Raw genomic sequence first — 17,357 nt, 5'->3', positions numbered from 1 at the left:
TAAAAGCTCAGTTTAAAGAGGATGCATACGAACTACAGAAGTGACAATGAAATGCCAGGTCGACACTGGGAGCCTCGTGTCGCGACTTCACGTGCAGCCAGCCAGTCAGTAGGAAACCAAGGAATGGCCTTCGTTTTGCCGCGGTTGCGACAGACCACTGAGCACCAACAAAGTCCGACACCGACAGGTGGAGGCAGGCAGATGATGCCCCTTAATCGAGCCAGTAACGAGCCCCACACCTGGGTTTTTCTATAGTGATATTTTTATATCATCTATAAGATTCGGCGAGGATTCGCGATGTTTTCCTCTGGATCATGACACTGTAGTTTCTCGTAGGAAAATAAGAATATTTTATTGTTTAATAAACGCTTGCAATTAATTACGAGTATAACAGTTATGCTTAATGTCTTGCTGGATATGATGCCATGTACTCTTGTATACTTTTAGGTAGTACGTACTTCGGTAGAGACAAACCAAATTACAGGGCACCAAATCCCAGAAGAGAGAAATCTTCACAGAGTCATCGCCGTGAAAACATCAATTTCACATAAAATTTTCAGTATTTTATATTTTAAGATCTTTCTTTAAAAGCTGATAATCATTAAGCTCACAAAAAAATACCTTTATGGAATCCGAAGTTTCATCTTTATGAATTACCGTATTTACGCATGTATAGGCCGCGTGCGTGTATAGGCCGCAGCACAATTTTCAGACAGAAATTATAGAAAAAATAATTTTCTTGGAATATTATTTCAGGAGTATTAAACCCTGTATTACTAATTATGAATATAATTTTTTTTAAATTAAGTGTGATTTCGAATATTTCGAATATAAGCCGCAACCCAGTTTTCCTCTTGAATTTTTGGCAAAAAGTGTGCGGCCTATACATGCGTAAATACGGTATATGCTGAGTCTGATGAATTCAGTCTGCAACTTCACATCTTTCCACACGATCAGTTTTAATATCATCCTCCCAGCTATGCTTAGATATCCCAAGTAGTTTAAAATTTTACGACTAACATTTCTGTATGCGATGGTCTGTTTTAACTCTGTTAGTATATCAGAGCATACGGCGTGGAATGGTCAGATGATCGGTGAAAAATGAATTGGAAAGATATAGAAGGAAGCGGCTGTGGCCTATGCTGACACTCTCCAAAAAGGACTGAATAAAACCACGATAACCCTCAGCCAAGATAGCCAGTGTTCCGGCCAAATATATTTTAAAATAAACTACATTAAAATATTTATTTAAATTTAGAAATCGTCAGTTCACATTGAGTCCCTCCTCTGTGCGGATAGGAACTGAGAAGTTCAGGCGGGTTATACAAAACAGTACTTGTAACTTGGGAAAACCACGCGAGGGCGGTAGAAGACACGGACTTCGGTTTTCATGCGTGGACTTGGATTGAAAATGGCAGAAACTGTGTCTGCGGCTTGTGACGGGTCACTACAGACTGCACAAGACAAGTTATCCTTGCTAACCAGAATCTTAATTGTGCCCAAGAAGTTGTGACACAGTATATTCTCATGCTTGTCTTCATATCTGACAAACTGTTCCTTACTAAGTTTCCACAATAAAAACAGAACAGTTCACAGCCATGGTTTCTCATTTGTGAATATGCTGTATTATGTAATTACAAAACATTGCACTATATTACTTAAGTGACTGTCTCTTCATTTCCTTATTTAAGCAAGTGTATTCACACTGAATCATAAAAGGGCCATTTAAACTGCGTTTCGTGCTGATATGCAGTTAATGTGAATTTAACAGAGCTGCGTAGCAAACCCTACATTAAAAATCAAAGTGCAAATATTTGGAACTCTTAGCCAATTTGCATTTGTCTGTAATCTTGATGTTCATTTATTACAGATTTTTTTCCATTCCTTCCCTCCTTTTCAATATGTGCTTTACTTGTCTGCCAGGAAAATTGCTATAAATTCGTAAGGCTGAAAAACCTTTAGGTGCTTTCGCTTTAATTTCTTTTTATTCCTATATTCATTCACTTCCGTTCATTTTGCTTCTTTGATTCATCTTTTTATCTCTCCCTTGCGATCTTCATGTCATTACATTTCGCTGGATAAATTGTTTATTTTCACTTTTCAACGTTCCCTGACCTGAAGTTTGGCCTGTGTGATTTCCTACCATTGCCACTACACGAGGTCGTGACATATGCAGTCTTATTTGCTCTTTCACACAACGCCCAGTCACATCTTTGCCCGTGCGGGTTGTCCAAAATCATGCAGAACGTGGGAGAAGTTCTCACTGGTCTTGTCTCAAATTATCCAATTTTGCATGCGAAATATGCCAATTCAAGTCACATCCACTTTCATCACCTGAAGTCTCATAGAGTTGCAAAGGGCTTGGGAGGGGTGGGGGGAGAAATGTCTCCTAACAAGGAAATTACGTAAAAGAAAAAGCAAATATAAATTATTATTTAAATTCTATGGTGCATAATATTTCCGTAACCATACAAGAATGGGATATAAACGTTAAACTAAAGAACTCAAAGGAAATGTCTTCCACATATCGGAGAGTTTTAGTTTAAAGGTAATGCTAAAGACTTAAATCTAGTTTATATATTATTGGCTTTCCTCAGCTTTTCCATATGGTTGCCCAAACACTAGACTAGTTTGGAATATAACATTACCACCTTTTGCATACCATTGGACTATCTACACGTATAGAAAATTATGGTCATATTTCTTCTTATTCGACGCTATACAGCTAATTTATGGAAGTGAGAAGCGTCGTTAAACGATCTAAAACCGTTATATTTAGCTCTTACCCTCTTCCTGTTAGTATTCAAACAGTCGCCCCTCGCATCTTCTATCCTTTGATTCATACTGCTAGAGCAGTTGTTGGATTCGATTTTCAGCAATTATTCCCAAATGTTCTACTGATTATCTACGAATGGATATACGTACATTACGTGTTTCAAATCATTTTAATAGTCCTGAAGGCTCGGCCTTGTAAGCATATCAAGATGGACGGCATGTGTGGCTGATTTAGGATAAACAACAAACGCATTTAGTATCTTAGCAGGGGACTCCCACTGAAACAGCCAGAACTAAATGGGAAAGTATAAACATCTATGTAAGTTTTGAGGTTTTCACGGCGATGACAATGAAGAAAGTTGTCTTCTGGGTTTAGGCACCGTGTATTCTTCGTTTTGGCCGACGTTTCGGAGGAACGTAGCGCCTCCATCTTCAGAGCAGTTGAATGGCTTGGAATGCAGAGAGCAGTAGCTACAGCTACGTCAGCCAAAACGAAGAATACACGGTGCCTAAACCCAGAAGACGAATTTAATAGAAAGTCCAGAAGACGACTTTCTTTATAAACATGGATCTTTGCGAAATATGTTGTATAGTTGAGCTCCATAGAAGAGGGTATTTTCTTTACGGGTTAAGAAACTGTAATCTGTTCATGAAGGCCCCTACATCATACCGTGGAGTTTGTTTACTTGCGCACATTCACAGCCTTGAGGACTGAAACGTGCATCAGGTGCGCTAACTACAGTAAAACTTGGTTATAGCAACATCGGTTTCTGCGACACCTTGTCTATTGCGTCAAATATTCAATGGTACGAACTAATTCCTCATAAAGCAACTGTTTTTATACCTTGCTTAGTACGACATGCACAAATGCATCAACCTCGTATGTAACGTCATTTTCATTCCTGAATTTCTCTGATATGGACATTGAACGTAATTTAGAAAGTGTGTATTGGGCAAGTAACAGGAAACAGATGAAGATAACTGATTACTGTACTCGTATCTAGGTACAGTAAGGCACAACAATTGATGTAATCTACTGTAATTTGGTGAGTAGGCCTACCTTTAATATACAGTATTAGTGCGGTGTGTATTGCCAGTGAAAAGCGCTGTAATATGTCTTTGATATTACACATTTGGGCAATTCCACGTTAATATTACGTTAGTCTGTACTTAACCACGTATTTCTCTAAAAAATGCAACATTTTAACTCGGTTTTTGGTAGATTTTTACGTGACTAACATAAGGCTACTGTGGAAGTGCCCATTTCGGTTACAACGACATTCGTTTATAACGACACTATTTTTAGGTCCCTTTGATGACGTTATAACCAAGTTCTACATTCATTTTCCCTTTATAAGAGTAGTGCTAGAATATTAGTTGCTTCTGCGGATAAGATTTCGAAACTAGCGCTATCCTAGAGCGCACAACTGTGAAAGCAGAAACTACCACAAGACTCCAGCGCTTGCAGAGAGCCAAGAGCGGCGGTAATGTCCCGCGTGCACATGTAAATACAGACTCACTCACTCATGAGAGCTGAGCCCTTCTCGAGAAGCTGCCAATTGTGAAGTTACTCAAGAACATCCAAACATTTTATGGAACCGAAGGTTCATTACCATGTTCACAAGAGCCCTTCACCGGTCCCTATCCTGAGCCAGATCAATCCAATCCATAACATCCCATCCTATATCTATAAGATCCATTTTAATATTGACCACCCACCTACGTCTTGGTCTTCCCAGTGGTCTCCTTCCTTCCGGCTCTCCCACCAATATCCTATATGCGTTTCTCCGCTCCCCCATTCGTGCTACATGCCCTGCCCACCTCATCCTCCTTGACTTGATCATTCTAATTATACTTTGAGAAGCGTACAAGTTATGAAGCTCCTCATTGTGCAGTTTTTTATAACCTCATGTCACTTCATCTCCCTTCGGTACAAATATTCTCCTCAGCGCTCTGTTAAATACATACTCACGTATGATAAAAATTAAGGAACTCGCAAACAAAATGAAAGCATATAATGCATAAAATGGTGTCTCAGTTTCATAATACTACGGGCCTATACTCGTACACTAATCCTTATATTCCACAAAATCTCTATTGAATCAACCCTCTAATTCGGAAATCTTACGGGGATTGGCGGGGGATAGCGAGTCGGTGGCGACGGTCCTCTACTAAAGTACAATTCTTAGTCACGATGTTTTCTCATTATAAGCTTAAGAGGAAGTACGGAGTGTTATGCCTTGGAAAGTTGTCTTTGATATCCGCAACACACTGCATGTCAGACATTCGTAAGAACAATGGGCCGTCATCAGATATATGCAGTTCATAACATCCTCCAGACGCGGAAGTTTGGAATTTCCCTTGCTAACTACAATGTTAACAAAGGATGAAGATAAGTCTGTCGTTATGGTTGAGAATTAAGTCATTACAATGGGGATAAACTTGCTGACATATCTGGCTTTGACATTAGATGGATATAATTTGTCAGTTTCGCGTTCCGACAGTCGCTTTACCCGTCTGATTAGAGCCTGAGTGTAGTGGCGAAGGGGGAAGCCTGCTCCTGTCGGAAGTCAAACCCCTGTTCATCCCGTGGTCGTTCATTCTGTTGACTGAGGTGTCTCTAATCTCACAACGTTCATGTAATCAGGAAAAACCTGAAAACATGTCTACTTCTTTTGTCTGCTTGACATTTTCTATGATAACATGTTTTGGATACAAATCTAAATTTGTTCAGTTATTCCTCTCCATTTTTCGAAAAATACTGAAGATTTCTAACCTCTTCCGTATCATAACTAATTCTGAAACCATTTTTAAATATTCTTTGCTCCTATTTCAACAAGGAACAACGTAACACAAAAAAATTGGACATCTATAAACCGACGGTGGTTCGAACCAGCAATTTCTGTATTTAGAAGTCACTGCTCGGCCCCCAGTCGGCTCTAGTGTATGTCTATACAACTTCCACTTCGTTTAGGAGATCGTGACAGGCAACGGCTAAAGGATATGGTGCACATTACACGTATAATATATTAAAACGTACTTTGATTGCTGTCCACTAAAAATATATCGGAATTCAAACTGGGATATAAACGAATGCTGGAAGAACGCATGTGTTAAAAACACTGGCTGTTGGTGCGATGCACTAGTCTTTTAAGTTTTACAGTTTCTCTATCATTTGCTCAAAAAAAAAAGTTTTTCTGATGCGAAATATTATTTTTATGACAAATTGTTCTGAAAATAAAGATTCCGAAGTCATAGCGGAACCACAACCCTTACTGTGTTTTCATGTTTCTGTAATTTTCCACTCACCACGGCACAGTACATCAAGACAGAAATGTCCCATGTGTCTGTAAATATAGTTTAGAAGAAACACGATTTTTATCTACTGTACACGAATCAACTCGAATGCGGGATGGAAAAGTTCAAAGAACAATGTTTTAAAACATCTGTGCTCGAAATTGGAGCACGTCAAGTTGCAATTTTACTGAACAGAATAAAATGCTTGAAACAAATTTAATATAGACATTTCGAGAGTAGAGGCAGCGCCGTGTACATAACGTTTATATTGTCACGTGTAGGGGTGACTATCGACGGGGTTTCGGATTGGATATTGGATTTATTGACCTCTTATACACAAGACCCGTAAGTACAAGTAATTACAGCATCACCGATAATCTCTAGAATTAAAAGATTATCACAGCACCCGCTAATCATTTTCCAGCCTGCTGTGTCTTCACCGGCCGTTTCTTGGCAACTTCTAATGGTGAAGATTCTTCAGCTTCACGCGCTCAAGTCCTCTTTTCACAGAATCCCGTACAGAATGAACTATGCTCTAACCTTGTCCTTTGTTTATAACAACTCGGCAAGGACCAAATGGAACACACAGATCCTTTATTGTTTTATCTGAATTCTTTGCCGCAGAGATCTGTCCATCTCGTGATCATTGCATAACAATGGCCCTTCGCGCTAAGATATATAGGCATAGTCACGGTTTAATTTTCATTTATTTTCGGAAACTCTTACTGAAATATTAGACGTTCCTTCCTCCACCGATCCGTCGATAAAATTGTGAATTATGTTACAAACTAACGATTGCTTCTTGTGGGATTTGACACCGAATTTTCTGGAAAATCGTTACCAACGTTTCCGAAAAATATACCGCCTCCATCTATCATTCTCCTAGGGAAAGAGTTTCGTATAAAATGTTGGTAATGATCTACCGGACAGAACGACACCGCATTTCAGAGAAGAGCCACAGACGTGAAAACCTCAGACCTCACATATATTTGCATGCCCCTGACAGCGTGGTCAGTAAGGGCCTCCATTATGGAAATGCCTGCTGTCGTGAGGTAAATAAACGCCTACTTAGAAGTCTGTCTTGGGAATCGTTCCGAAGGAAACCAAGAGTTGGGTTGTGACGCAACACAGAAAACTATGTAATTCCACATCAGTTTTAAAATTACGAGACAAAGCATAACCATAAATCGGAGTAACAAGGAGGCCTGTAAATATTTCTCAGGGTTTGAAATGCCTAAAGAATCCAACGCAAAATTTCAAAAATCTCATTCTTAAGCTTCTCGTAGGAATAGAAATATTATACATACTATAAAATTACATTTCAATTCAACGTGCTCAAATGAAGGTGCTTTGATGTAACTTTTCTTCGGTATTGCTTTGATCTCTTCCTTGTTTCTTCAGTTAAATTAATACAGTGATCGACTGATTCTTAGTTTATCAACGTTGTTTCAAATACAAAGATTAGAGCGCCAGATAATGTGGGATTTGGATGTTGAAGTCGTGGCCAGTATCCACTGGATAAAAAAGGTGGATGCATCATGGAATCTTTTTGCTTGTTATGATGAGGGAATAATCATGAACCGGCCGGGAATAGAAATCCGTTAATCCAGTCTGCAAGAGTTTCGTTATTGGTTGATATATCCTAGCTGGTGTCAATAAGACACTGATAACAAACAAGAATCCGATCCCCTTGGTATTTTACCTAGAGTCAGCGGAGCAGTACCTGCTGTTGTAGCGCTGTGTGATATGGTTGCAGCATATTCAATTCTGACTTTAAGCCGTGGGTCCGGTGTCGTAGATTTACGGCACGTAAAAATCCTCATGTCTCTAGGAGACCTCTGAGCAAAATTAGGCAACAATTTCCCGCCCAAGTAGTTTCCAATGCCTCTGGTAGATGGGGGAAATATCAGGTACCGACGGCCGACCTCGTGGCTGAATGGGGCTGATAGCACTCACCAGTACCGGTGGGGTATGGCGACAGTAGAAATTAAAGGGGGATGCACAATGGACCAATAACTGGTCTAAGTGCATGGGGAAACCCACCCCTCTAATAATAATAATAATAATAATAATAATAATGAGGCACTATGCCGGAAAGTCGCGGGTTCGAGTCCCGATGAGGTGGATTTTTTCAATTTACCTCATCCTTTTAGCCGCACTATGACCCTGGAGTTGACTCAGCCTCTAACAGAAATGAATACCAGGAATCTTCCTGGGGGATAAAGGGCGGCAGGCACGTAAGGCTTGCCTCACCAACATCTGTGAGGCGACTGTCTAGAAAATGTGGAAGCCACTACTTCTCATAATACTACGGGCCTCCATGACCTGTTATGTGGAGAGCTTTACATTTTTTACTTGGAAAAATTCTGTCATTCCATAACGCAGTCAGGAAACATGTTTGGACTTTTCCTGCATAGAATGCAATGTGAGATATATATACAACATTTTGGCTATAAAACAAACAAAACAAAAATCAGATTCCGTGGCCTGCAGTCCGCAAGCGAAGTACACCGAACGAGCGACCGCAGCTTGTCGACGAAGTTAGTGCTAAATTTTGTGGATAGAGGGTGCCGCGTGTTCAGCGCAAGGGTTCCCCACGGCCGTTAATCTCGGTTTTCTAGACCGGAGCCTCCATTTCCTTGGAATAGCTCCTCAATCATGCTCACGAGGCTGAGTGGACCCTGTTTCAGACCCACTACTTCTCAGACAACCTGGTAGCGCCGGGAATCTAACCAGGGACCTCTGGATCTGTAGCCAGGATCTCTGACCACTATACCACAGAGGCAGTCCATTTTGGTTATAATCTGTATAAAAGTTTTGAATGCGGGTTGTATTTCCAAGATTGGCTCCAGAAGGGCACAAGAATAACCACATAACCTAACAAATAAAAGTGCTTATGAGATGTAAAGAATTCCAAATTCCACAGAGAATAACTTCTGAAACGCTAATAGTCACTCAGGTCGTCAGGTAGTTCTCCGAATTTCACGGAACTCAATGATTTGTTACTGTATTCCCAAAGACTTGTCCTGAGCCAGATAAGTACAATCTATACAGTCACATACCATTTCTATAAGATTAGTTTTTGAACTGTCTTTCGATGTAGGATTAAGTGACCTTAATGGCTTTTCCCTTCAGCTTTTCTCAAATTGAAAGTTTTGTATGCATTTCGTGTTTCTCTCAGGCCCTCTCATTCCCCTTAATCCCATTATCTTAGTAACACTTTGTGAAGAACACATGATACGAAGCCCCCTTATGCAGTTTTCTCCACATTTCTATAACTTCCTGCTCTCAGATCCAGACATTCTCAGCACCCAGTTCTCAGACACACTCGATTAAAGTTTTGCTTTAATGTGACAGACCAAAATTTTCACTTATAACTAATAAATATCATTTATCGATTTCAAATTTAGCATATTGGGTAAAGTTAATTTAACCGTGTATGGGACGACAATACACATCTTCTCAGAAAGCACATCTTTGCTACGGCAGCCAAGAATTGCGCACGCAAAGCGAAGGTTCTTTAAACGTTCTCAGCTAAGTATGATTTTCCCATACAGCACGTATTTCTGCGAATTTTTGCCGTGACGTCACTTCTTAGGATGAATCTGACTGCAGGCAATGCTCAGTAAACATTAACTTGCCGTCCATTCCAAGCAGATGAACCTCACGCTGCTGCAAAGGACGTGTTCAGGGTTTCAACTCGATACCAACTGTGTTAAAAGGACAAGGCTTCTATTAGTCAGCAATGGTTAGACTTGCTAAACGGAACGTTGACGCACTGAATTCAGGGGCGTTCAGTTAGTAGAGGTAAGAGGCGCCTGGCGTAAGTAGCTTTAACTTTCATACACTAGCCGCCGCAGAATTACTTCGACTTTATGGCACGACTAAAACAAATCCTGTAATTTGCATTCATGTAAACACAGCAGCGAACTCAATATAGTAACCTAAAGAGGGAATGTTATACTAGCTGAAACGTTGAAAAGTAAACTTAGTTAAGCATGTGAAGGTTACTTATTTATGACTTAATTAATGACGCGATCAGAGACGAATATTACAGGCATCAAATAATAGGATGATCACGGAATGATGACTTGGGAAGAATGTGGGAAAGCTACAATAGCCTACAAGGAATTAGCGTCCAATTACGAGACCCGCTTGCAGGATCTGAGAAAAAACGAAAATTTCTGTCAAGGCAGTAGATCTCCGTGCTTACATCTGAAATAAGGACCTCCCGAATATGAAGCAGGAATCATAATTACTCGAAGTTGATGTGCGGGGCATGTATGGCAGACGTATAGGTAAACTATTAGAGGAGGAAGGCGTATTCCAGTAAGGACGCATTTTCCACGGGTATTCTATCTGACTTTGATTATTTATTTTTGAAAATAAAAAATACTGACAAATTAACGACACTTAAGGTAACAATGGGCAGTCGTAACAGGCCTATTAGATACTCTTGACTTAAATCAAATCCTCACTACACAGTGACTACTGTTCTAAATAAAATTTTAGTTATATACGAAATCTGTATTTTATGCCATACACGGTATCAGTTCATGTCTAACTGAGTGGTTTTATGCTGAGTCGACACGTTCGAATTAAATTCCATTTGAAACATGTATTGTATTTGGCTGATACAAAATTAAATTTAACAGGCAATTTCTTTTGTGCGGACTTCCAATGACAAATTTTAATCTAAATCCTTTCACTAGTTTCGGAAATAAAACATGCATACAGATGGACGGCCTAAAGCCGTTTCCCATAGTCAGATTACCGTCTCCTTGCAGGTGACATCGTGTACTTGGGCATATAATTACCAACGTTACGGAAGAACCTTTCCCGATGAGATTATTGGGCTTTTTAATTGACCTAATCCTTACAGCCGCACTATGGCCCTGGGGTCGACTCAGCCTCTAACAGAAATGAATACCATGAATATTTCTGGGGGTAAAGGGCGGCCGGCGCATACGGCTGAAAACCTCACCGCTATTTGTGAACAAATTTTCTAGAAAATGTGGGAGCTTCGACGTCTCAAAGCCTATGGGCCTTCGCGGCCTGTTAAAGGGATAGGTTTACCTTTTACATTTTTATAGAACAACCTTCAGCCTCCATCATCAGAGTTGAAGATACTCTTCTACCCTGACGATGGAGACAACAGGATTCTCCGAAACATATCTACCAAACTACGCTGCTTCTTATCACAGAAGAGAGTAATCTGCGTAGTCAGTGCCATTAAATCCTCAAATCTCACAGTCTCCCATATCTTTGCATGCGTCCACTCCGTAATATTTGTGAAATAAATTAAATCCCTCAAAGCTAGTGGTTGCTATATGTGTCACCCATTGCAACATGCAAAATCTGTGCAGTGTACCCACAGGATGCATTTAAGTGTTTCACATGATTCTCACAGTAAACAGCACAGCAATAAACTATCTCTCATTTTATCGTGGACATAGTGTTTTCTGTGAAGTAGGAACTGAATTTTTAAATATCATTACGGACGCCGAAGGATTAGGAGTGGTCATCTAGACACAGGACCTCCTCTATCGTTAAACAAATGCTGAGATGTTTCCTAGGTTCCATAATACTACTGCGTGTTTCTGATGCAAACCTCCCATTTTAAATTTACCGAAAATAAAGCCCCCCTTCCTGTAAATTTTACCAATGTTTTTTAGCAGAATTATACACTTCGATACTAATCATTCTTCCAAATAATAAAGTATTGCGATCATTACTAAAACGATGCGCAAAGGGTCGGTCAGGAGAGCCAACGTCCACAGCGAAATTATACCGCGAGGTCTCTGGAACACGAAGTAACTGGGCTAACCACAGCGATGTCCGGTGTGAACATATCCTTCAGGGGGATACCATTTTGTATTCTAGTCTTGTGAGTACAGCCGCAGGTGTCATCAGATATTCTATTATCGTTTTCTTTTAAATGCTTTGTTCGCTACAAGAACAAAAGATCTCCAAGGGATAGCGGGAGGTGAGGGGCTTGCATTCCTCATATTTGTATAGCCATAATATAAGAGCAAAGGATGAAATGTGAAGAAGGACACCTGTTGAGGAACGACATGAATACAAAAGTACGCCTAGCGTTAAAATAGAAGAGAAGACATCTTACAGGTCTCTCAAATTTGGACACTCCGAAAGTGAAACTAAGTGGGGCAATCTTTCCTTTTCTTATTTAGAACGTCGTGTGTGTTTTTTCCGGAATTAAGTGACACAATAGAAGGTATGGGCCGATCACAGTGGCCGCGCGGTCTAAGGCATGAACTGTCTTCGCTGGCTCGAACACTCGGATCGTGGGTTCTAATCCCACTCAAGGCATGGATGTCTCTCTGCGTTTATTCTGTGTTTGTGTAAGTAGCGGCCTTGCGACGGGCTGATGCCCCGTCCAAGAAGCCCTGCCGACTCTCTTAGAATTAAGAAACTGGAGTGAAACAAAGCGTTTCTCGGATTGTCTATGTTCCAAATTGGGGGCAACTGGAAAAGGGGGAGAGAGATAGAAGATATTGTAATCAGCCTCACAACAGGAATTCCATCTTTCATACCTTATTTCATTCATCAAAGGTATGAATTCCTCAGATGATTATTCTGCGACAGAAGTTTATACAAAGAATCAAATTACCTTGCGTTTTACTTAAATACACGGAGGATCTATTTACTTTACTAAACGAGGCCAACAACCAGGGTTATATGGCGTCAATTGATTGGATGATAGCGAATAACGAATTGAAAGTGATATGAAGGGCAAAGGCCGTGGTAATCGTTTGGAGGAACTGAGGAAAACTACGAGAATCCTCAGTCTGAATGTTTCGGTCGAGATTCGAACCTCGGCTCCTCCTCAGTACAAGTCTGAGACTTCATCGCTTGAGCCAGGTTACTCGGTTACGAACAGAACGTAACGAGAGGGACACTCAGTTAAAAGAATTAATTGTCGACATGCAAAACAGAACAAATACGTGTATACTGCAGTCTGATGATAACGTATTGCTACATATCCCGAGGGGCACTATACTACAAGCTGCAAGGTCGCGGGTTCGGTTTCCGATGAGGTCATTGAATTTTTCAATTGACCAAATCCTCCCAGCCGCATTATGACCCTGAGGTAGACTCAGCATCTAACAGAAATGAGTACCAGGAATCTTACTGGGGGTAAAGGGAGGCCGGCGTTCAGGGCTGAAAACCTCACTGCCATTTGTGAGCCGATTGTCTAGAAAATATGGGAACCTCGACGTTTCATAACCCTATGGGCCTCCACGGCCTGTTAGAAGGGTATTTTTATATTTATTACATGTACGAAAATTACATATTATATACGTAAAATAACCACCGGTAATACTTCTCATTGTAGATAGAGCCTCCGCAAAAATTTCAGGGGTCGGTGAAAGATACAGAACTCTTGCATCGCAGAGCTTTGGGTAAAGAACGCCTGCCATAGATGTCACTTCTATATGTCTCGATTGTCTAATGACAACAGGTAGTCATTTGGTAGACTGACAGTTCCGCTTTGACAATGGGAGCTATTTAAGGTGCTGAAAGGTGTTTTAATTACGGAATGAGAGTGACATTGTTGCTGAAAATATTATTATCCTGCGTATGCTAGTACTTCTACGTGACTATTTCTCAAGAGGTGTTCGTAGAAAATATTAAGCTTGTGTTAATTAAAAATGAAATACGATTTTGATGCATTTTATTTCGACAGTAACGCAAATTGACGAGCGACTACATTATAAAGATGTATTTAAATCTTAGAGTTTAAAAGTAATATAAACTTGGTTAGTTCCTTGCTTTATTTTAATAGCTATTGTACTACTCAGTGATCAAATAAGAAACGGATGCTCTGTAAAAGTTATAAACCCTTACTCTGAAATGTAATCAAACTTGCAACCAGGAAATAATTACTCGAAACGACTTGGTAATTAAGATTTTTAGAAAGATTATCTCAATATTTTGTGCAAAAATGTGTCCTTAGGGATGAATAGTTAATGAAGTTGAGAGATTATCTTAATTGCCTTGTATATGGGAGAAAGTACTAAGTACGTTGCTTCAGTTTATAGCTAACAGGTTGAAAAATTAACTCAGTTATTTTTATATATGTCGCTCGACACTGGCTTGGTAGTGCCAGTGAGAGACTGATAAATTATACCGATAGACAAATTCTAGTTAACGTTAAATGAAAAATAATTTACAATTCGACAAATTACTATTTTACAATCAGTGACGTTCTGATGCTCTATGTTTCATTTCCCTTCTAGTAGATCAAAGGGTCCGGATTGAAAATAAGTTTTCCCTTGTTTTGCGATATTTCATGTTGTGAACAACGGAGCGGTGACAAACAGGACACGGTGTAGTGGTTTTGGTCGCCATATTCCTCACAAATTCCTGCTGTGCAGACATGATACACAATTCAGAATTTTGGAGCATGGCCATATCTTTGAACATGTACCACGTGCATAAATTACCATAAAATTGTAATGGTGTTGTGTGAGATTGTGAGGGCGCAGGAGCCGTTCCTAGGCAATGCTAATTCTGTCAGTAGATGGGTCTGCCAATAACCGTCTTTTATCGTCAACTCTCGTTATTTTCATGCAATCACTTATTTAGATGTTCGTCACACATGTAGTTTGTGTTTTAGCCTATTTTTCTTGTTTTGTAAAAATAAAAGTAGGCTTATAAAATCGAATTACTGTTCTGTATATCTGTGTCTGTGTGTCTGTATGTGTGTCCCCTCCTAACAATTCTTAAATGTTGCAAATAATCTTCATGAAACTTGGTATGTATATCAAGCCAGAAGAGCCCATCTCGACGGCGTACTTCACAAATACCTCTCATCAGCAGTAACAATACTGCAGCCTCTCAGACAGTTGAGGTAGTAAGCGTAATATTATTTGAATGCCTGAATGGGTCATCATGAAGCATGGAATGTATATAATGCCACCTGAGGTAATCTGAAAGGCATATTTAATAAATTTCTTCCATTATAATACAAATAATGCACCTTATGAAATTGTATAGTTTGTTGACTTCATTACGCCTACATACTTGTTTTTCTACTTGTATCAAATAATTAAATTGTAGTGTAAGGGAAAGAGATTGTTGCCGGCTTGGCGGCAACTTGCTCTATATTTCAACCCGTACGTTAACATAAATTCTGTGTCAAGATCGGAGTCTTAATGTCATGAAATTACAGGATAACCATAACATTTGATAAAGTTACAGGGTTAATTAAATTTATACGGGAATATGTACTGTGTCACCACAACCCGAAACCAATTTCTCCCACTCGCAATTAAAAAAATATAAGAACTCCTAATTATTCATTAAACAATCTCAAATATTAACCGTTGTTATTCTTATTTTATGATTTAATAGTCCGGTGGTATTTGCTATAATACTTTATCGGTTGTCATTTTGGGTGACTTTGTTAACTGGCATAGCTGTGTGCAAAATTGCAGGTACATTTACACGTGTGTAAATCCCGTTCCGAGAAAGTGCCATATGAGCATAGAACATTCTCATGTGTGTGGGCAAAAGCATTTCTGTGAAGCATCCATAAGCGCTACACAGAAACGGAAGAATACGAGCTCCACTATGAAACACGCCTTAAGGCAGCGTTTACACGAGCGCACAAAATGCGTCCGTTGTAACGAAGGTACATTATGACGAACGTTGCTGAGGACACCACACAGTTGCAGAATAAGGGTGTAGTTTCACTGCAGACAAAAGACTAAGCACCGCATTCTGCAACTGTGTGGTGTCCTCAGCAACGTTCGTCATAATGTACCTTCGTTACAACGGACGCATTTTGTACGCTCGTGTAGACGCTACCTAAGTAAAATCATTTTCGGCATTATCGACAACAATTTCAGTCGTCAGCACACCTGTTGTAATATACCCTTCAGATATCTAACAAAGAAGTTTGCAGGAAGAGAAATAAGCATGCACAAATTCTAATCCAACAAAAAATTCTTTACGATTTCTTGACCCTGCTGTTAATAGTTAAGCATCGACGCCTGTAATTAAGTCAATTCAGGGAATTAAGCTAAGTAATCCTGTAAACACTGAAGACATCCAGTAAATGCGATCGATAAATTATGTAAATAAGGATTGTCAGTTTATTACCACAGCAGATATCAATATTAACTCTGCTATGAACCACGTACACATGAATTAGATAGACTATTCAGTCTGTTCTAGCCTTAACTGCAGTTCGTATTTTTCCACGGTGGGCGTGAGATACGCCTGTTAACTCTGCAACCCGTGTATTCATAGAGTCAGTATACGCAGTAGATGCGTGGTCTAACGACTTGAAATAAGGTTCTCACAGTGGCATCACAGTGGGATATGACGTTGTGTAGTTTAGTTGTTTGGTGTAACCTGCTGCCTCCATCTTCAGAACAGAAGTATCTCTTAATAAATAAACTTACCCTCTCTTCTCCTGACATTTGATATTCAACATTTGGAGCATTCAGGAAGGTATGAATTAAATGTCTTTCTGACACAAATTTCAAAACGGAAAATGGTAATAATCTATCTCGTTTATCTTTTGTAGCTACTGAAACGTATTAAATTGTTTCTGAAAATAAACCGTTAAAACAAACTCTCTTATAAAAATATAATAGTGCAATTTGTTCAGAGCCCTGATCTATCAACCCCCCTTTTTTTACTTTCTTCCTTTATTGCACGTTAATTGCAGGAAACTATAGTAGCAAGCGAAAATGGCAGTACAGAATCAGTGTCAAGCTTTCCTCAAGGAACTATTTAAAGTATATGCCTTTAGCGCCCAAACACGATCTGAACAGTTCTATTGTGGTACATAATTTTCTGAGTCATCCCGGATGTTATTGCGAAGAGTTTGCAGAAATAAATTTCAGAACAAATAATCTGACTGTTATAGTGCCAAGACAAGTACTGATCATGCTACACGGACAGACTATCGTCGCTCAAAAAGTATGTAAAACTTTGAACAACGTACCTTTCCTTTTGATTGCTGGTGTTTAGTAATCCGTTACGAACTGCAACCGTTGCCACTGCCATCACTACACCTGTCTGCAAATAATGAGACGCCAGAATTAATCCGTGTGCACAAGCATAGTAAGAGCAACTACTTAACGCAGGTCAAGGCGAAACCTACTTCGTAAAGTAATGAACTTGAATAGGCCAAAATGTTTTATTAGAAATATAACATTAAAGCTTGGAAGAATGGTGTCTGGTAGTACACCTTACACAATAAATTTCTCTCACTTTATTCGTTCAACATCTTTCAGAAAAAGCCAAAT

At 39.6% G+C, this 17,357-nt stretch overlaps 1 protein-coding gene and 1 long non-coding RNA gene across 2 annotated transcripts in view; one reads left to right on the top strand and one right to left on the bottom strand.

Moving 5' to 3' along the window:
* LOC111875590 overlaps positions 1-17,357 on the top strand; it is a 185,833-nt gene that overhangs the window by 110,048 nt on the left and 58,428 nt on the right. The window lies entirely within an intron of this gene.
* The window catches only part of LOC111875593, a 243,096-nt gene that overhangs the window by 175,765 nt on the left and 49,974 nt on the right, over positions 1-17,357 (bottom strand). Inside the window, exon 2 of the long non-coding RNA XR_002844752.2 lies at positions 17,054-17,127. This is a non-coding gene — a long non-coding RNA (uncharacterized LOC111875593). The remainder of the gene's footprint in view (positions 1-17,053; positions 17,128-17,357) is intronic.

This window comes from Cryptotermes secundus, unplaced genomic scaffold (assembly GCF_002891405.2).
Source record: "Cryptotermes secundus unplaced genomic scaffold, Csec_1.0 scaffold50, whole genome shotgun sequence".
In the NCBI taxonomy this organism is placed as follows: Eukaryota; Metazoa; Arthropoda; class Insecta; order Blattodea; family Kalotermitidae; genus Cryptotermes; species Cryptotermes secundus.
The sequence above is the reverse complement of the archived record's forward strand: the minus strand, read 5'-3'. Positions and strand labels throughout refer to the sequence as shown.